Source organism: Leptopilina heterotoma, unplaced genomic scaffold (genome assembly GCF_015476425.1).
Source record: "Leptopilina heterotoma isolate Lh14 unplaced genomic scaffold, ASM1547642v1 Lhet_100, whole genome shotgun sequence".
NCBI lineage: Eukaryota > Metazoa > Arthropoda > Insecta > Hymenoptera > Figitidae > Leptopilina > Leptopilina heterotoma.
The window spans coordinates 2,590,835-2,612,377 of NW_025110814.1; the positions used below are offsets into that span (position 1 = coordinate 2,590,835).

Consider the following 21,543-nt stretch of genomic DNA (forward strand, 5'->3'; position numbering starts at 1 on the left):
CACAGCTATTACTCGGTAATACGCTATAATACTGACTATTACGCACCATTACGGGTATTAAATAGCTATTACCAGGAATGTGTACACTCCAATACGCAAGAAAATACCCCCTCGTTTTTAGTGTTATCTCAAAAAAAGAGCAGCTATGATTTTCGAAAAAATTGCAATTTATTAAATTTTATATACTTTAAAAGATAGCATGATTATTTTAGGGCACCATTTTGATAAGACTTAAATTTTTTGAGAAGAGGTGTGGGTAAGCGGGCGCAAAATATTTTGCGCCCGCTCTAAGTGCCCGAAATAACAAACTTTCCGTGCAGGTAGGACAAAAAAAGTTTGCTTAGCTTTTACAAAATTGGTAAGGAATTGCAAGGTAAAACCTATTTTTTTGCTCTTTAGATTATATTTTTCTTCACGCATATACTTTTTTGATATCAAAACTTGAAGATTTTAATAAATTAAAGAAAATTGCAATTAATTTGTTTGAAATGAGAATATCGATTGAAAAAGAAAATATTTTCCGGAAACGAATAATAAATGATTGTTTATAAACAAACTTGATACCCACATAGTATGTATATTGTTTTATGAATATTGGTCAGTGGCTCTCCGTGCATATGACCTTGTGCCAAGGAGTAAGGGAGAAACAAAAATTGAAGACGAAGAAGAAGAAAAATTGAAAAGAAGTAGGAGAATTGAGGAGAGGGAGTGGGAGGTACGTCCAGGAATCAAGTTAACATTACGCGAGCCATATAGCTTTGAAGCCTCACCTTCAGTCGGTTGAACACAGAACTCGCGCAATTCTTTAATCCAGAACAAATTAAGTTTTTCCAATTATACACACAAACTAATTTAGAATATAAATTTTCTCTTTTTTTCCACGCAGTCGACGCTGAAATTTCTCGTGTTCAGGATGCAGTGTATTTAATAATTACAACGCATTTAAAAAAAAGAAAATTCAAAGTTCCTGGTGATGACAAAATTTTGTTGAAGAAAGAAGAAAAAAAATTTTTTATAGAAAAATTTGTTACAAAATGATTTATTGTGAAAATGGAATAGTGCAAGATTTTAATACGAGATGAAGAGAAATGATTTGAGGACACGTGGTTTCTGTTTATTTTAAATGTGAGGGAAATGAGATTTCGAATGTGCACGTGTTATATCGAGACGTGCGAAAATTTTTGATGAAGTTGGAAAATTTATCATCTTTCTGGCCACTTAGATTTGAAATTGGTGAGTTTTTACAATTTTTTATATTTAACTTGATTCATTTAATTTTAGTCGATCTTTTTCACTCATAAGCTTTAAAATTTTAACAGATTATTTACAATAAATTTTAATATTATTTAATAGATTATTAAATTTTGCTAAAAATTTTATACTATTTTTAAATTTAAAGTTTAAGATTTTACATTTTTAAATAAGTTTCTCAGTTTTATTTGAAGTTAATTTTTTTTAAAAACTTTTTATTAAAAATTGAAAGATCCGAAATGAAAATTTGGGACTAAAATTTTGAGTTGGAAGTTAAAAGCTTTTTTGAATCATTTAAACTTCAAATAAAAAATTGTAGACAATAATTTTCCTTATGTTCAAATTTTGATTAAATGTTTAATTTTCAAAGTTAACTATTTTTGAGCCTGAAGTTATCTTCGGAGCGTGTCACAGATAATACACAAAAACACAAAAGTGTAAATTAATTGAAAAAAATTTTCAAAAATAATTTTCTGATCCCGTTGAAGAGTCATGTTTTGCGAATTGTTATTATACAATTCAGCGATTTTTCCACGCTCGCGTTCTCCGCAATGAAAGAGTTCGATTAGTGCCCCGGGTGATATTGCTGCGCGTTTAAATCACTTTCAAGCTCTTGTATAGTATACACTATATACATATATATATATAGAGAGAGAGAGAAAGAGAGAAATGTTGCATCCAAGAATATGATGAATCTAGGAAAACAAAACGGCAGTTTTCCGGACCTGTTACGTTTTATGATCCGCAACACACAATTGTATAATATCTGAATAAGAATTCGTACAATCAAAATACCAAAATTTGCAATTTTTAATTTATAAATAATTTTTCAATTTATTTTTCAATATATTTTTAATTTATCTTCTTTTTTGCAACTTTTAATTATAAATTCTTCTGCAATTTTCAATTATAATATATTTTTATATTATAAAAATTGAAAACAAAAAAGAGGATAAAAATTTAAAATATTAATTCCACCCCTTTTTAGTTAACGGTTTTTAATGATTGGCAGTTTCTTGATTCTTTCCTTTGTAGCATATTAAATTACATCTTTAATATTATCCTTCGTCTGGATCAAAAATAATTTTTTATACTTTTTGCTCTTTTTGAAATTTTAATAACAACGTTCACGTTTCTATTAGAAAAAATTAGAAAATTTATTAAAGTTATTCAAGATGATAAAATTTATAAAAAATTTACAAGTTATTCAATATTCATTTCTTATATTAATAGGGGGAGTGACACCTTTGTGGTCTTTTTTAAACCTGTTTTTCATGAATTTTTTTAAGGCACAGGAATAAAGTAAACAAAATTTGGTTTCGAGGACTTTATTTGCTAACTTTTTAAGTTTACCAAAATGTATTTATACTTAAAAAAGGTTTCAATTTGTTGCCTATAGAGGGCGCCAAAGTTGGTTTCGTTTCTCTGCAGGGCAAATCGGTGGACAAGATTCCAGCTGGACTGTTTAATCTAAATAAAAAATTTAAAGTTTTTCTGAATTTGTGATAGATTTAGCTTTAGAGTACGTAGGATATTTTAAAAATATCAATTTTTATGTATTTGGCAGTTGTTCGAAGGAAAAAGTCGACTTTTAGGGCGACATTTTTTCAAAAAATCTATTGCCAAAAAAAAATCCGATCCGATCAAAACTGTCCGAGCCAGACTATTCACCGTTTTAAAAAATTTCATTTCGAGAAAAAAGCAAAAAAAATCTGCCCGCCCTTCGGGCGGACACATTCTGATCCGCGCTTCGCGCGGGGCCATGAGTAGGCTTGAATAAAAAGGTATTGAAAATTATTTCATCATCAATAGGAAGACGAAAATTTTAAATACTTCTGAATTCCTTTTTTGTCCGCTAAATTTGAATACTTCTATTAAGTCAAATTCGTAATGAAAACGAATCCTTTCAATGCCCAAAGTTTACAATATTAGAATGAATACTTTTTAATCACTTAAAGTGGAATAAATTTGTGATCTATCTAATGCCTTTTAATTCCTTGCAAATAAAATGCTTGCTGGTGACAAAACAAAAATTGACCAATCAAAATCCAAGTTACTTGAGAAACGGATGAAAAAGAAATTAAAGTGGCTCATCTGTTCAAAGTGATTTTATTGACAGTTGTAATGTGCTTGACTTTGTAACTTGCAATAACTGGCGTCAACCGCGAGCTAGTGATGCACATGAGCGAGAAATGTCAAAAATGATTAAAAATGAGAATGACTCTTGTCTTTTTTTTATTTTTCTCGTCTTACCTCATTCTCATTATGCCAACTTCTCGAATAATCGAGAATTTTCATTATTCATTGTAAAAATAACCATATTGTTAAATAACAAATGAATTTTAACCCTTTTATTTCATTTTTTGCTTCAATATTCAATTGGATTCTCCTTTGTAGTTAATTTTTTACAATTAATATTGGGTAAATTAAATTAAAATAATAAAACTTAAATTTTTAGGAGTTAAGGCAATTTTATTATAATTTTTTAATTGATTTTAACTCTTTTTATTTTTTTTTTAATTTAAATTTTCTGTATTATCAAAAACTTTAATTTATATTACAAATACTTAAAAACATTTTCAAATAAATCCCTTTATTAAATTATTTGTAATTTTTATTATATCAATTAAATAACAAGTTTTCTATTTTTGAGAAACAATTTTTATTTCATTATTATTTAATGTTAAGTATGAATTCAATTAATCTGATTAATATTATTAAAGAAAAATCTATATATTAAGCGAATTCAGGCTTAACTGTATCGAAAGTAATTTTCGATAAGTTAAACTAAAAGACTTAATATTTATTCACCCCAAGATAAACGTTAAATTATTCGAAAAGTAATTATTATTTTCGAAAAAGTAGAGGATCCTCTTTTTAAGTATACTACTAATTCAGTACCTCCGATTAGACGGTATTTTATATTGAAAAGACATAAAAAGGAAAAGGTTGTATGTAGTTGTAGACACTAATGAGACACTTCAGTTATATGAGTAATACAAATATAAGTAAATTTCTTTAATTCATAAAACTTGAAAATTTATAAAAAAATCGTACAATACAAGAATATAAACTATCTTTAAATTATTTACTTGTATAAATCGTAGTAAATATAATTATGAAAAAATGCCCTTTTAATAGAATATAATTAATATAAGATTCTATACGAAGTTTGCAAACTTCGTTGTTGCCCTAGTAGAAAAATTTGGTGGCGCTAGCATGGTGCCACTCTCGCGTTCCATTGCGCTGTAGTGGCGCTGAGAGCATTTGAAACACTTTTTTAGTCTAGCGCCTTTCTCGCATTCTGCTCACAGTGCTAGAATGAACATAACCTCACCTGCCAATACTTTATTTCACGAATTAAAAAATGATTCCTATGTCATTTCTTTTGACGAATATAATTAAAAAAATTGTGTACACATAAAAAACATTTACTAATTATCTGCCTGCAATTAAATTTAAACGTATTTGAAGATAAATACACATTTCGTTTAAAGTTATGGTAATAGATTTTAATTCAGAAAACGGTAACCTATTCTTAATCCCAAGCCTAATCAAAATTTTGATCATTATTTGCTGTATAAAATTGTTTTTAAATATGGAAATTTTAAGAATAAATTATTATTAAATTTCCATAAAAAATTATTTATTTCTTCACAGTAACAGTGTCAAAAATAGTTACACATGTTAAACATTGAAATTAAAATTTTTGAAATTAACCAATTCTTTTATAATAATAATAATAATAATTGAAAAAATTAAGTTCCTATTTAAAATCAGTAAATCTTTTCTGCCCGGTCAATTAAAAATAAAGAAAAAATAAATGTAGTTTGAGGTTATGTTTTCTAATTCGAATGGAGAGAAATTAATAATATATTTGATCCATCAAAAAGTATTTATTGTTATTCTTGGTGATAAATCGTTAGATTAATTACTTAAAATATATTAAAAAAATTTCTTGGAGGTTGAATAAAGCTTCATATACTAAAAATTCTTTTATAAATAAGTGTATAAATTAACGAATGAACAAGAAATTTATAATGCAATATTAATTTATATTTAAATTTAATACAATTACAAATATATAAATACTTAGAATCCTTTACTATTATTGTTTTTAAATGCTACAATATTCAACAAGCAAACATTTACTTTTACTTTAAAAATAAAAGCAAACACCTTTGACAGTTTATGCAACAGAAATTTGAGGTTATGTTGCATTCTAGCAAAAAGTGCTCGCGCCATTCAAGGCGCTAGAAGACGTCGGTGAGATAAACTGCCATGCAAATTCCAGTGGTGGCGCTAGCATATATCTAGGCTTCCATTAAATTTTTCTACCTGGGTGCTAGGCAAGCTTCTTGCAAGCTTGCAAATTCCTTAAAATGGCGTGATATAGTTCAATACAATACAATTAATTGTAAGTAGTAAAATAAATGATCATGGGAAGGTGAAGAATTGAAAAATTCAATGTATCGTCAAAATTGCGACGTTTCGTTGGCTAAGGTTAGCCAACTTCATCAGGCAGATTCGTTAAAACATAAAAATCGCGTTCTAACTCGTCAAAATAAAAAAGATTTCATTGATTTCATTTGTATTGAGTACTTAATTCTATTTACAAAATTCCCAAATTTTTAATAAAATTATACGATAACAAATTTTTAATTAATGAAAAAATTAAAAATAGTTACGATGTCGTACGTAACATTTAAAAAAATTAACAGTGTAAATAATTTAAAATATAAATATATAACTTTTGAGTTATAAATAAATAAATTACAAAAGAAACATGATAATCATTTTCAATTTAAATTGCATTTTGAATCTTTGATGCCAGAGAACACGTTACCCAAGAAATTAAACACAATAGCTCTCTGGCAGAATTGTTTGACAATCGATTTCTGTGCTATCTAATAATTAACCCCTTAGCAGTGTAGTTAAAATAAGCTTTTCGTGACACAAATATGCAAAAAAAAAATTTTTTTTTTAATTACTTGATATTATTATATTTTATGTTTTCGGGGTCGCTGAATCCGAATATTTGATCAAAATTTAAAAATTCAAAATGTCGGCTTAAAAATTTAAAAGTTTCCGTATTTGACTAAAAATACTCACATGGGGGTTTTTGAGGTCGCTGATTTCGAATATTTGGTTAAAATTTAAAAATTCAAAATGGCGGCTTCAAAATGGCGGCTTTAAAAATTTTAAAGTTTCCTGATTTGACTAAAAATGCTCACTTGGGGGGTTTTGGGGTCGCTGATTTCGAATATCTGGTTAAAATTTAAAAATTCAAAATGGCGGCTTCAAAAAGGCGTCTTTAAAAATTTTAAAGTTTCCTGATTTGACTAAAAATTCTCACTTGTGGGGTTTTGGGGTCGCTGATTTCGAATATCTGGTTGAAATTTTAAAATTCAAAACGGCGGCTTCAAAATGGCGGCTTTAAAAATTTTAAAGTTTTCGGATTTGGCTAGAAATAAGCATTTGAGGGTTTTTGGAGTCACTGAATTAGAATATTGGGTTAAAATTGTATAATTCAAAATGGCGACTTCAAGATGTCAACTAAAAATTTAAAAGTTTACGAATGTGGTTATAAATAGTTATTTGAGTCTTTTGGGGTTTATATTTTTATATTTTAATATATGTATAATATATTTTACATATATTATATTTTATATTATATATTACACAAACTATTTAAAACACCGCTCTTATAGTCGAATTCGGAGTCGGACATATTAATTCCTCTGCTTTAAGTTTTAAGAACTAATTTGAGAACTTTAAATTTTTTTGGTCGCCATTTTGTAGCCGCCATTTTGAATTTTGAATTTTTGATTAAATATTTGGATTTAGAGACCTCAAAAACCCCCGAATGAGCATTTTCAGCCAAATTCGTAAACTTAAAAAAAATTTTAGTCGCCATTTTGAAGCCGCCATTTTGAATTTAAAAATTTCAATAACGAATTTGGATTCAGCGACCCCGAAAACCCCCGAGTAGGCATTTTTAGCAAGATTCGTTAACTTTTATATATCTTTTTTTTTCGATGCCGCTACAGCGGTCATACACACTGCGGGGGCACGAATTATTTTGGCCTCTATAGACGTCAAACACTGTGAAGGGGTTAAAGAGCTTTTTGAAAAAGCTCTTTCTGATGCAGTTGATGTGGCTTGGATCGACAAAAAGTCTCGCGCCATGCGAGCTAAATTTGGGAAACGCATTTCATTTGCTTTCCACCAATTCAAAATATTTATTCGACGGTTTAGAATGCAAACCTGCTAACTCACATTTATGAAATTTTTCAGGAGAGTCAAAAAACTTTTCAAACGAATTTTTAGGTTATATTCTTATAGAAGAAAACTTTCAGTATATTTGTTTTATTAATAGAATAACACAATGCTACTTAATAATAATAAGTACTTCCTTTTGAAATATATTTTAATTGATATCTCTTACACTCAAAATATAGACACATTTCAATACAATACAATATATTATGTGAAGTTATAGCAGTGCAATTTGACAGGTATGGAGTTAGCTGTTTTACTCACAACACTTTTTTAGCAATTTAGAGACATAATTTCGTCAAACTGTTTTACTTGGCTGATGTATCACCTCTTTATCTATCAAATACAAAAAGAATCTCAAATTTGATAAAAAGTGGAGTTAGCAGGTTTGCACTCTAAACCGTCGTATTGTTTTCTCGGCTCTATTTTCTAACAAGTAAAGATCTATTTCTTGTCTCCATCAAGTTTTATTACTTCCAACTTTCTGTTTCTCGTTAGGTTTAGGATCATCATAAAATGAGTCAATATCGATTGTACCATCCTTATCCGAATCATCCTCATCTTCTATAGTTTGGACATCATATTTTTTACACTAACCTGTTTTTAAAAATATTTTAAAGAAATAGTCAAATTTACTTCGATGTAAAAAATAGAAGGTGTTTCACACCAATATAGATTTATTAATTATTGACATAGTAAAAGATAAAAAATAATATAATTATTTTTATTCATATATTATAAAGTTTTTTAAATTTTCAATGTAATTGTTTATTAGTTATTCATTTAAATTTAATAGGAAACTTAATTTTAATATTAAATTTATTATTTTACTATTTAATTAATTTATTATTATTTATTTATATTTTTTATTAGTTATTATTATTATTAAATTTATTATAAGTGTTTCCCTTTTATTTTATTATTGATAAAATATTATTCAAATATAATTTTAAGGAAATACTTGAAGTAATAACTTACTTCATTTTCTTCAACAGGTGAATAATAATTTTTTTTAAACTCTCTTTCGAAAACAACGATTGATGAGTAAGTCGACATTTCCTTTACCCAGGATGTTTTGTTGAACTGCTCAACTTTGTGTAGTGGATCCAAGATTAACACAGCGCAATAAATCCAATTGAGGGTTCACGTGCAATAAGGGGACGCGCAGGCTATTCGTTGTCCTCTCGCGCAGCCGCAGAATCGCTATACGCGGGGACTTTCACTTCCATGCGTATCCCCTTATTGCACGTGAACCCTCAATTGCACTTATTATAGTGCTTAAAAAGCTTGTCTCGAGCTGAAAAAAGAGCTGATCGAATTTGAATTTGGAATAATGTTTTCGTTTTCATTTGATCTAAACCTTGAATTTCTTCCTCAAGCTTATCTATATAAGCATGTTGAACCCAACCACAACGTATGGTAAATTTGAATATTTGTCCCCTGAAAAGAGTTTTGACAATACTTGAAAATGTCGCAGGTACTGACAAATTTCCCTTAAAACTGTCCACTGTTCTTTATTAAAAAGTAAATCGTTTAACGATTTATTATTGCGACACAACAAATCTAGAGGCTTTTGCAAATGAAGTGCCAACTTAACCATATCATAGGCGGAATTCCACCTGGTACTCATGTCAATGTTTGGAGATTTCATGGCCACATTACAGATCTCACAATAGTTACTTAATTTGTTTCGCCACTGCTCGGATTTTTTTAGAAGTTTAAAAAGTTTTCTAATTTTGTCAAGTGAAGTTTTACAAGACTTGATCGATTCTTCAAAATCATCATCATTACTTTCAATAATATCATCACTCGATTCGTTACCGTCACTTTCAGTATCTTCAAAGGTTTCATCGCTTTCATCAACCGCATAGTCTTCTAATTTAAGTTGCCCTGTAGTAATGCCTCAATGTTATATTCCTGGAGTACTTTGACAAAAAGTTTAGCGATATCTTCACCTGTATGATTTCCATTCGATGGACAAAAATCCCAGAGAATTGAGTGCATGGTCCAATCCTTCGATATAAAATGCAGTGCTACGCAGTAATATGATCTACCAGAAATTGATGTCCAACCATCGATTATAGTGGAAAATTTTGATTCATTATTTTTTATTATATTCATGACTGAATTTTGCATATTTTTAAATCGATTTTCAATTAAAGTTTTTAATTCTCTTCGTTTTGGTAACTTCGCCATTGGATTTAAGTAGTTGAAATAGTCTTGAGTTTCTTTGTCATCAAAAAAGCAATACGGCAGATATTTTCGTACAACCCAGTCTGCAGTCATGTTATAAAATATTTTCTGATCAAATACCTATGGAAATTAGAATTTATAAAAATCAAGAAATTTTAGTTCTAAAAATTATTTTTACTGATAAAAATTTATTTTATATGTACATGTATATTACTGCATATATTTTGTGAAATTTCAATTAATCGAAATTTATATTTTAGTTGGTATATTAAATTTTAGACAATATTGAATATTTCAAATTATTATATAACATGACAAATTTGTATTATTTTGAATAATCAAACGAATCACGTATAGAATTTAAAAAATTTCTAATTGAAAAGAGTTAAAATTTTAAAAGTAAAAAAATTATTTTTCATCGACAATTGTTTATAATATTATTTTTTTTATCTTTTTAGACTATTAATAGTACGGGCTTTTTAAAATATTCATTTCTATAAAATACAAAATTTCTAAAGTAGTTGAAAATATTTTCCTATAATTTTAATAGTAAAATATTTTTTGAACCTAAATAATACTAGAAAACATTGAAACTTAATTATTATTTATTATCGACAATTGTTTAAAGTACTTTTTCATGATTTTTAACTATATTAATCGTACTGGCTTTTGACAATTTTCATTAAAAAACAAAAATTTCAAAAGTAGTTTCAAATTTTTTTTTAAATTTTAATATAATGGAGTATTTTTTAAAACTTAAATAATAGGTAACAGAAAAAATTAAAACATGTCAAAAACGTTTATTTTACTGGTACATCCATCATTAATATTAATTTCTTTTGTAACCATATAATTTAAAATTAAAGACTGATGTTTTTTTCGACTGAATAAGAATTTTATTAGGTTAGTTTTTTTTCATTTTTATTGCTTTTAAACAATTTTTATTTATATGAACACAGTCCTAAATTTTCAGCAAGATAATAATTTTTTATTTTGATTAAAAAAATTAACAAAAAGATTTATTTCTTTATAAAAAGCAGAAATTGCCTTTTTATTGTATTATAATTAAAATTATTATTTAGCGCCTGTAATTTTTTTTACTTATATTATAAATAAATATTTAATTATAAGAATATTAATATTTTACTTGATTTTCTGAAATTTGAGAAACATCGTAAAACTCTCCCTATTCCTTTTCTCTTTTGATTTCACTTGTGTTTCCTGCTGTCATTTTTATAAAAACCTCTACTTAATCAACCAAGCACAGCTTACATTTAGCATATTTCACACCTTCTTTGTAAGGGGTAAACTACGTTACCAATTTAGGGGGGGAGGAAAAATTGAAATTTTTACATGTAATGCAATGGTAACGAGGGGGGGGGGGGAGTGGCGGTCTAAAAAGTCAAACCAACTGTCAACTTTTGTAAAACTGGTTTATTTTTTATAAAAAAGACTCCAAAATAGTTTTCCAGGTCGCTGATTACTAATTTGACGTCAAATTAACAATTTGACAGTTGGAAGCTGTCAAACCAACTGTCAATTTTTAAAATAACTAATTTTATTTATGCAAAAGTGTCTATAAAATCAGCAATAATTATACGAGTTATAATTATTACAAGAGTTGTGTTAAAATAGGGCTACAGGCGAAGATTTACCAAAAAAATCTAACGCATCTTTATCGGAACCTTGAAGGTGATGTGGAATACTGTTCACAAACGAAATTATTATTTTTTTCTTTGTTATTATGCTAGTATTGTCTGCGTATTTTCAATTGGATATCAAACTCGTAATCAGCAATGTAAAAACCCTTTTACGGACATTTTTAAATAAACCAAATTACTTTCTATAAAATTGACAATTATATCAAATGTCAACTGTTAAATCATTAATTTGAGTTCAAATTCGAAATATGCGACCCTAAAAACCTTTTTCCGTCACTTTTATTAAAGAGAAATTAGTCTTATAAAAGCTGACAGTTGGTTTAACAGCTGTCAACTGTCAAATTGTCAATCTGACATCAAATTCGTAATCAGCGACCCCGAAAACTCTTTTGGAATCTTTTTTATACAAAATAAATCTGTTTTACAAAAGTTGACAATTGTTTTGACAGCTGTCAACTGTCAAAATGTCAGTGTGACATCAAATTCGTAATCAGCGACCCCAAAAACTCTTTTGAAGTCTTTTTTATACAAAATAAATCTGTTTTACAAAAGTTGACAGTTGTTTTGACAGCTGTCAATTGTCAAAATGTAAATTTGACGCGCAATTGAAAATTCCACTTGGAATAACACATAAATAAACGTAACTATTTTCATACATGGGTCATTCCAGGTAAAATTTTCATTAAAAAAAAGAGCAAAAGAGAAAAAATTCCATAAAATACAAAAAAAATTACTTAAAAAAATTACTTTATTAAAAAAAATAATTTTATAGAATTACTTGTAATGCAAATAAAGTAGATTAAATGATAAGTCACGAAAAAAATTAATGTAGGCCATAAATTATAAATCATTTTATAAATAACATTTACATAAACGTATATACCTCGTCAACGAGTCACAGAATAGATTTTATTTTGCATATATTCGTAACTGTCCCGTATAAATGTACAAAAATACTCTATAGAAATAAATATTATTTGAAGGGGGGTCAAATCGTTTTGACCGAAGAATGTCTTTTTTTATGTAAAAAAAAAATTATTTCTTGAATACCAAAGCACGTTGGTCCGGTTTTGCTTTAGTGGTCATTTTACCCTCACTGGTATATATTTTATATATATGTATATAAAGGTCTGCGGTCGTTAAATAATAAACGCTTCTTGTAACGATTGTGCACAAGGTTGTTGCTTATCTTCTTTCGCGATCCGCTAGGTCGTCTCGACAACTAAACTTTGCGAGGAATCCCCCTTTGGAGGATGCTCAAGATCCCCGGGGGCCATATAATAAAAGTTGACTCGTTACAACGCAGCAACTGGGCCATTCTCATAATAATCCTTATAATCACAGCCTTCCTTCCTTACGTCAGCATTCTTATTATTTTTTTACCCTCACTCACACTTCCAAATAATTTATCGCTTCAAACTTTTTTTTCAATACACATAATCGGCATGTCAATTTCCATGTGTTTCGAAACAATTTTTATAAATATAGAGAAAGAATTTTTATAAATATAAAGAAATAAGTTTTATAAATATAAAATAAAATTTTTAAAATATAAAAAAATTAATATAAATATTATTATAATTATAGAATAATTAACTATTTTTTAATAATCATTAACAAAACTAATTAACTTTATCATAAATCTGTTAAAATATTTGTCCCGTATATGACATTTTTTTCTAATTAAAAAATAAATTGTTTTAGCATAATTAGTTAAATTTTATGTCCTGTAAGTTTCTTACGATTAGTTGACAAATTTTTTTTTCATTCATTTTTTTCTTAGGCTCGTTGGAGAAAATATTTTATTAGCTCATTAATACTTGGAATTAATTAAAGGCGCACGAGAGGTGCGAGATAAAATCCATCCTAATGGGACTTTAATGATAATTCTTATAAATAGCTGCGATATTAATTGCAAGAATTATGTAATTATATATTCTTTTCACAGTTTCGCATATGCAGGACAAATTAGAATATAAATTTACTCCAATGTAAGTTAGGTCAAAAAAGGAAAAAATTTTAATTTTTGTTTAAATGCGTCGCGCGCGTGTAAAGTTTGGAGATTAGTTAATAAATTTTTGATAATTTACGAAAGACATTTTCTTTGCAATTTGACAAGTGGCTAATTGGGAGTCTATTAGGATTTTTTTAAATTTGAAGAAAATTATAGCAATAACAGGTTTTTCAATATGCAATTTTTTCAAATTTACAAATATTTATTTTAAATTAACTTTTTTAAATTTAATATCTTTTCGCTTTATTTATATTACTTCCTCATAGAGGAAGTATTGTAATACCGAAATTTTTCGAGTTCGATTTTTTGACATATCTTTATGTTATTTGACCTCAGGAGTTCAAAAATTACATTTTTAAAAAATGTCATTCCGTATGTGTGTGTGTGTGTGTGTAAACATCACATTTTCATAAATATCTCGAAATCATGAAGAGCTTTTGGGTTGAATTTTTTTTAAATTGTAGATCTCACCTGCGGACATAAAGTGAGAGTACTTTCTGATAGATTAATAAAGTTTAACTAAATTTTTTTTGGATTTTTAATTTTTCAAAAAAACGTTTTTTGCCCATAACTTTAAAAAAATGTTAGGACACCTACAAATGTTTTTCCATAATTTTATAGAGTTTTTTAGACGCATCTTTTGAGCCCTAATTGAACATTTTTCGTCTATATTAACCGGAGATATTAAACTTTTAAAAATTCAAAATTTTGGAAAATAAGACTTTTTTGAAAATTTTGTTGAAAAATGTAGAAGTAATCTTAAAATTATCGTTACCGACTTGTAGAGCTTCAAAAAACGCTTCGATTGACCTATTTTTGAACCTAATTCGATAATAAATTTCGAAATTATTGGTATTTTAAAAACCAAAAATTGTGGAAAATGACATTTTCTCAACTTTTTTGTTTGAAAATTTTTGTTTACCTATATTAAACTATTATAACTATATTGTAGAGTATTTAAAAATACATTGATTGACCCAAGATTCAATCACTTTTACCATATTTATAAAAAGTTATTCATATATTTTCCTATTAGGTGGATATCACGTCAAAAGTCCACCCAAAAAAAAAAATGTTGTCCAATTATTCCCAAATTTTTTTTATGATATGCCCTATAGGTTAGTAATTTGTCGGATAAATTTTTTTGAATTTTATAAAAAATTGTCCGAGGGGGAGGGGGTATAGAAGTTCTGAACTTTTGCGTGACATGCTCCACTTTGATTTTTTTTATAATTAGAGGAAAAATTATATAAAAACATTAGGATATGGGTTTTTTAGATTTTTTCATGGGCTTTCGAATGGCACAGTCTATTTTCAAAATTTTTTTTATTTTGACACAAATTTTGAAAAAATAAAAATAAATTTTCACTTTTCGCATCTTTGGGTCCATTTTTTCTTTTTCCTTTTATTTTTAAATGAAAGCTGAGCTTTTTTCTGATGAAATACTTGTTTTCCAAAAAACCGTTTTTTTTGTTTTCAAGAAATGAATTTTTGAATATAGCGCATCACGTCGTCGCGCCGCAATTTAATTTATAAAACGTTACATTGAACTATTTTCTGCATTATACAGGGTTGAGACTGACATTAGAATAATATAATGACTGCATTATTGTTTTTTTTATTTTTTTTAAATCTAAAAAAAATTTAATTTTTTAAAATGTTTAACAAAATTTTTTTTAAAATTTTTTTAGACTTTTATTTCTAATTTAATGCCTACATTTTATTTATTTTTATTTCTTCCCATTTTTTTATTTTTTGATGTTGAAAAATTTCCTCCGATTTTGAAATATTTCAAAATACTGATTTCGTTACATTTTCAAAACAGGTATTTTATTTTTTCTTTTTGTTGGCTTTTTTACTTTAGTTGTTTTCGACTTTGTCTCTGTACTTTTTGTTTTAGTGCCCTTATTTTTCTAATCTTTTGACTCGACAGGATATTCCTACAAATGACGAAAAATTGTTCTTTAAAATAACTTCGTTGGGTTTAAATTATGTGGAGTTTTCAGCATCAACAGATTCAAAAAGTAAGGGCACAAAAACAAAAAATTCAGAGACAAAGTTGAGAACAGCTAAAGTAAAAAAAAGCTAACAAAAAAATAAAATACGGCGCGACAACGTGATGCGCTATATTCAAAAATTCATTTCTCGAAAACAAAAAAAACGGTTTTTTGGAAAACAAGTATTTCATCAGAAAAAAGCTCAGCTTTCATTTAAAAATAAAAGGAAAAAGAAAAAATGGACCCAAAGATGCGAAAAGTGAAAATCTATTTTTATTTTTTCAAAATTTGTGTCAAAATAAAAAAAATTTTGAAAATAGACTGTGCCATTCGAAAGCCCATGAAAAAATCTAAAAAACCCATATCCTAATTTTTTTTATATAATTTTTCCTCTAATTATAAGAAATAATCAAAGTGGAGCATGTCACGCAAAAGTTCAGAACTTCTACCCCCTCCCCCTCGGACAATTTTTTATAAAATTCAAAAAAATTTATCCGACAAATTACTAACCTATAGGGCATATCATAAAAAAAATTTGGGAATAATTGGACAACATTTTTTTTTTGGGTGGACTTTTGACGTGATATCTACCATATTATTATTATTATCTCTATGTTGAAGTAATGTGTTCATGAAATGAGCACCAAAATTATAAAAAAAATATACAACTTGGCAGCGGTTTTTTACTTTTAATTTTATTTCACCTTACAAATTGAATAATTTTGAACTTTCTTTTCGAAAGTATTTTTTTTATAAAAGAAAAATCGAGAAATTTTAAGCATTGGAATTGAAATAAATTACAGAATATATAAATTTTTTAAATGAACTATATAAACTTGGATATGGATTGAAATTCCTGTAGCGTTTTGGTTGCAGTTCGCGAATAGCAGATTTTATAATATCTACGTGCGATGAACTCCGGATGTCGTTGCCTTTGATATAGGTAGGTGTTATAACTGATTCTTTCCTTCCTTTTTTTTTATTTTTTTGGAATCGACTTAAGCACGCGATCAAAAGAAAATATCGTTCGTCTCATGACCTTGTTCAAATTCTTCTAGTTCATATATATAAGAATATACTGCGCTTGTTATATACCAATATAAGATGACGATACTTAATTTTATACAAATATAGTTGTAAAATCAACAACCAAACCACCGCCTTACCCAGTAACGAGATCCACAAACCAAGGAAGCGGTTCTTCGTCAATTTTACGCGAATCGACAAGTATAGCGATGCTCTGTTTCCAGAGCACGTTTCAAACACCATGAATATTCGCGACCCGTTTTTTTCCCGGCAAAAATTCATTTAAAATTTTGAGAAAATTGTTTTTTTTTAATTTACTGTGCTTTAAAATAAAGTACAGAGAGAAAAAAAAGAATAATAATAAAATACCATTAATGTATAAACCATTGTTGTTAACTACAACGATTGATACTACCAGTGATAGTAGGAATTGACGGTTGAAATAAGTGTTTGAAACAACCAATGATTGTAGTAAGCACTGGTGACTATCAGACTATAACATAGATGGTATTTTACTAACGATTGTAACCGTTTCATGCAAACTACAATCCTATGCAATAACTATCTACTGTCACCATCAAAATTGTCATCATCAACAAAATTATGGTTAACTATTACCATTAATGGTAGCTTTAAGCAATAATTTTGTAGGCCCGATTTTTGAAGGTTTTTTGTAAAATTGTCTTTTCTAGTTTTCAAAACTGTTCCTTAGAAGTAGTTATTTTCAATTAGTAGTCAATAACCAAGCATAATTATTGTAACTACCATTTTTGATAGATCAATAATAATTGATTGTAGTTATTTGGTTTCAAATTTTCAAACTTTGTAAAATCGTCTTTTCAAGTTTTCCAAAAAAATCCTTATTTCTAAATGTAGCTTTTCTTTGTCGATAACCGCAAGCATCCGTTTTTGGCAGGTCTGCAATAATTAATTGTAGTTCTTCGGTTTCAAACTTTGTAAACTTGTATTTTAAAGTTTTCGAAAATAAAAAAAAAAAATACCGTAGTACCGTAATAGTAACCGCACCGTCAATATCAGTATTCCAACAGCGATAATTATTGTAGATTCACTTCTGAGATTTCTAGTTCTTATTAAAGAAAAACTTTATTGTTGATCGTGATAAACCATCTCGTTGCTAACACTAATATCCATCACCGATTCAACTATACCTTGATTGAATAACTATATTTATTATATTCACGATAAAAAATTGACTCGAATTTTTTGCTTCAAAATTACACAAGTCACGCACAAAAAAATTTGTTTTCTTCATTTTCCAGTAAAAGTTGCCTTGTCGATAAATGTCGATATTTAGTTTGACGCCCACTTTATTTTTGAATAACACTTTTGTAAAAATAGTCCGCAAAAAATTGATGAATAGACGCTGTTGAAAAATCTATGGAAAATAAAAAAATTATTGTCTATTGTCAAGATAAAAAGTAAAAACAGTCCTTTTTTCCCTGAAAGATCTGAAAGTACTCGAGAATTAGAATAAAATAATTTTTTAATTTAACATTAGACTAGTTTTAGCGAAAAGTCTCTACGGTTTTGTGCACACCTCGAGAAAACCGTAAGGTGTTCATCTCTCTTACGTTCACTTTCACTGGAGCAACGAGCATGACAAACCTCCTAAGCACATTTATAAGATTTATCCAGGATGCATCTGGAAAAAAAGATATACAAAAGAAAAATTTTGTAAATGTAGAGCTTAACTTAAAGAATGCTAGACGAAAAATCATAAATATTAATAGTCTATAAAATTCCTTGAAACGTTTTTTTGCAGCTTTTTAATTATTCTTAAGTGTTTAACTAATTAAGAAGTATGCAATCTCTTAATTGTTTTAGTCAATTTAATTATTTTTAGAATCACAATACTGAATAGAGAATAAAAACTGTATTTTTACTGTTTGACTACATTAATTGTGATGAACAGTATATAAGATTTATAGTTTTTTTCTAATTGAGATTATTTTAACTTTTTTACTAGTCGTTGGCAATCTTTATATCCTTTTTTAAAACTTAAAGCCAACTCACAATAATAACTTAAATTTTTAGAAAAAGAAGTTGTATTTCTGTCTTTTTTTTCTTCTGATTTTTGGATTAATAATTAAAACCGAAAATAAATTAATCACCTCTTTTTGAGTGTTATGTAAAATAAGCTGAATTCCGCATCAAAGATAAAATTACAGGACAAAAAGTTGTAAATTGATTTTTCATAATATAAGCCGCATCGGATGTATTATGATGTAAAGTGGATGCGATTAATATACTTTATAATGATGATGTGAGTGAGAGCGAAGAAGAGCGGTGAAAGGATAAAAAAAAGGATAGAGTCTCTTTCCATTAAAGTGGTTATCTTTACGTATTATACTCGCGGTGAGCTTGTCTGTTACATGAATATAAGTAATTTGAAGGAAATGAAGCCTTCTCGACAAGAAATCCTCTCAGTTTAATTCCAGTTCATTCCCCTCCTTTTGTACGCACACAGCACGTGCGTTTTTACACCTAAAAGTCTCCCAAACATTGCACATATATTATTTCTTATACTGCATGTTCCGTTTCAAAAACTCGATCACGCGGCTAATGTCGAACGTCCGCATTTTTGACTATAAATATTCTTTTTGCTATTATACTATAAAAATACAAATGTAATTTTAAGCCATAATTTTGTAGGCTCAGTTTTTTTTGTAAAATTGTCTTTTCTAGTTTTCAAAAAAAAACACTCATGTTCTATAAATGTGAAACAATTTAATTGGTTGATGCGTCTGCATAACAACCAATCAAATGCTGTCCTAAATCGATACATCGATTGTCAGCTGTATCTGATCACATAACCTCGATTTTTCCAGTTTTATTTTATGAAACCATAAAACCGTTTTTCCACAGAATATTTGCAATAACCTTATTTATTGTCAGATGTAAAAAATTACAAAACTCGCTTGTATGAACAACTCTGAAAAATTAAAAAATTTTGAATTAGTAATTTTTGTTTTGGAACAATTCCTTTGGTTAAAAGCCACAAATAAATTATTTGTGTGACGAGAGGAACGCGAAAATGTCACGATAAATGAATAATGACAGAATTGAATGCGGAAAAAGAATAAGTGACTTTTTGGATGTTCCAGTTTCCAGCGCGTAACGGTCCCCTCAAAAATTAAAAAGGACTTGAAATCAAAGGTCCGCTTTTTTATAAGCATGCCATGACCATATTACGCACATACTTACAGGTGCGAAAGGATAAAACAGGCTTCGAGTGCATCGACTCGAAACTTGAAAGATGAGATAAGCAATTTTTTTCTTATAAACAAGTGTCTCTTACGCAATAATAATTTTTTCCCCCAAATACTCCGAATTTCCAAGTTCCAATTTCACAAAAATCGATTTAAAGAAGAGAATTCTTATTAAATTGGGCCTTCAAAAAATTTTTTAAAACTAGAAAAGCAAGTTTTACTATTAAGTAAAAATTTTATTGGTTATGTTTCTAATTGATACGCATGGACAGAATGATTGATCACTGAACCAGTTTTATAAATTGAAAACATAGTAAACGCACAATATTATTGAAATAAAACAAATTCTTTTATCGAAAACTTGAACAAGAAATTTGCAAAACTATTTCCTGTCAATTGTGAGAGATTAATAACAACAAAAGAAAATTTTCCAATATTATGCAAAATTTGCGGTATGAATGTAACGTATAATTTAAAACACACTTTATAAATCTAAATTACGGCTTAAATACGGGTTCTCATAAAACGTATATAGAAGCAATTGAGGAAAAAGACACACCAGAGAATATCTAAGATTCTAAGCATCATGCAGACATGGCTATTATGTCGAATATTTTCTGAATGATGTACTAGTCTATTTTTCACCATAATTCTCCTCTTTTTTCCTGCTTTTATCCAGGTGAGCAAGGATATGACGAAAGCAGTATGTATATATATATATATATGGATCAATTTCTTTCGCTTAACAGTATATATAAAAGCTAAAGAAGCTTCCCACTTACTTAAGAAACTTAAGGACAAGTCGTGGACAAGGTCTGGCCTCAGGTGGATGACCAGTTAGTCTCTTTAACTAGTTAACAGTATAAAACCGACGATTCACCCATATTACGTGAACGTTATTCACTTGATGTGTATACATTTGTTTTCCTTTCGTAAAACAGGATTTTGTTTATTCTACCCGGAAAATTTCACCGAATCTAATTTTAGTATTTTTTTATAATGCTACAATATTTATTTTGTTTCTTGAGATAAATTGTAACAAGTTTCAGGCTAATTTGATCACTTTTTAAAAAATTGGTCCTCCATACTGGATCCGCTATTTGAATTTTTAAACACTGACTTCAAATTTCTCAAGAATTGGCCTGATTAATCGAAGCCATAAATAGAAGAAGATGAAGACTTCAAATTTCTGTTCAGCGACTTCAAAAACCCCCGAGTAACAAGTTTCAAGCCAATTCGATTTCTTTTTAATAAGTCATCCGCCATATTGGATCCGCCATTTTAAATTTTTAAAAACTGACTTTAAATTCCTGATCAGCAATCCCAAAAACCTTCGAGAATGAAGTTTCAAGCTATTTCGACCACTTTTTAAAAATTGGTCCGCCATATTGAATTCATCATTTTGAATTTTTAAAAACTGACCCCAAATTCTTGTTTAACTTGAATGTTTGAAATCTAAAGTAAGATTTGTTATCAGCGACTTTGACAACCTTCGAATAGGGGCGTTCCATAGCTGGAAGAACTTTTGAATCTCAGATTTTGTTTATACTTGGTTAATTTGTTGATAAAAATTGAAGAGAATGTATTGAATTTTAATAATATTTTATTAAAAAATAATTTTTTAAACTTTTTGATAAATTTGTTTAAACAATTATTTTTTAAAGTTGTTTTTTTCATGAAGGGAATAACCAAATTTTATAAAAAAATATTTTTACTAAAGCTTGGAATGTCCTTAAAAATTACCGCAATTTGTGAAGATGTGCTTTTTGATATTTTCGAGAAATTAATTTTTGAATTTTTGATTGCTCGGCTCGGGCCATACGGCTTGTGTCACTTTTTTTAAAAGAATTTTTATCTTGTAAACTATTGGTCATAGAAAAATATGTTTCAGA

At 28.0% G+C, this 21,543-nt stretch overlaps 1 protein-coding gene across 1 annotated transcript in view; it reads left to right on the forward strand.

Annotated features, from left to right (window-relative positions):
• The first annotated feature begins 739 nt into the window (after positions 1 to 739).
• LOC122499095 overlaps positions 740 to 21,543 on the forward strand; it is a 29,542-nt gene continuing 8,738 nt past the window's right edge. Inside the window, exon 1 of the mRNA XM_043607176.1 lies at positions 740 to 1,233. The gene's annotated coding sequence lies outside the window, so the exon portion shown is untranslated. The remainder of the gene's footprint in view (positions 1,234 to 21,543) is intronic.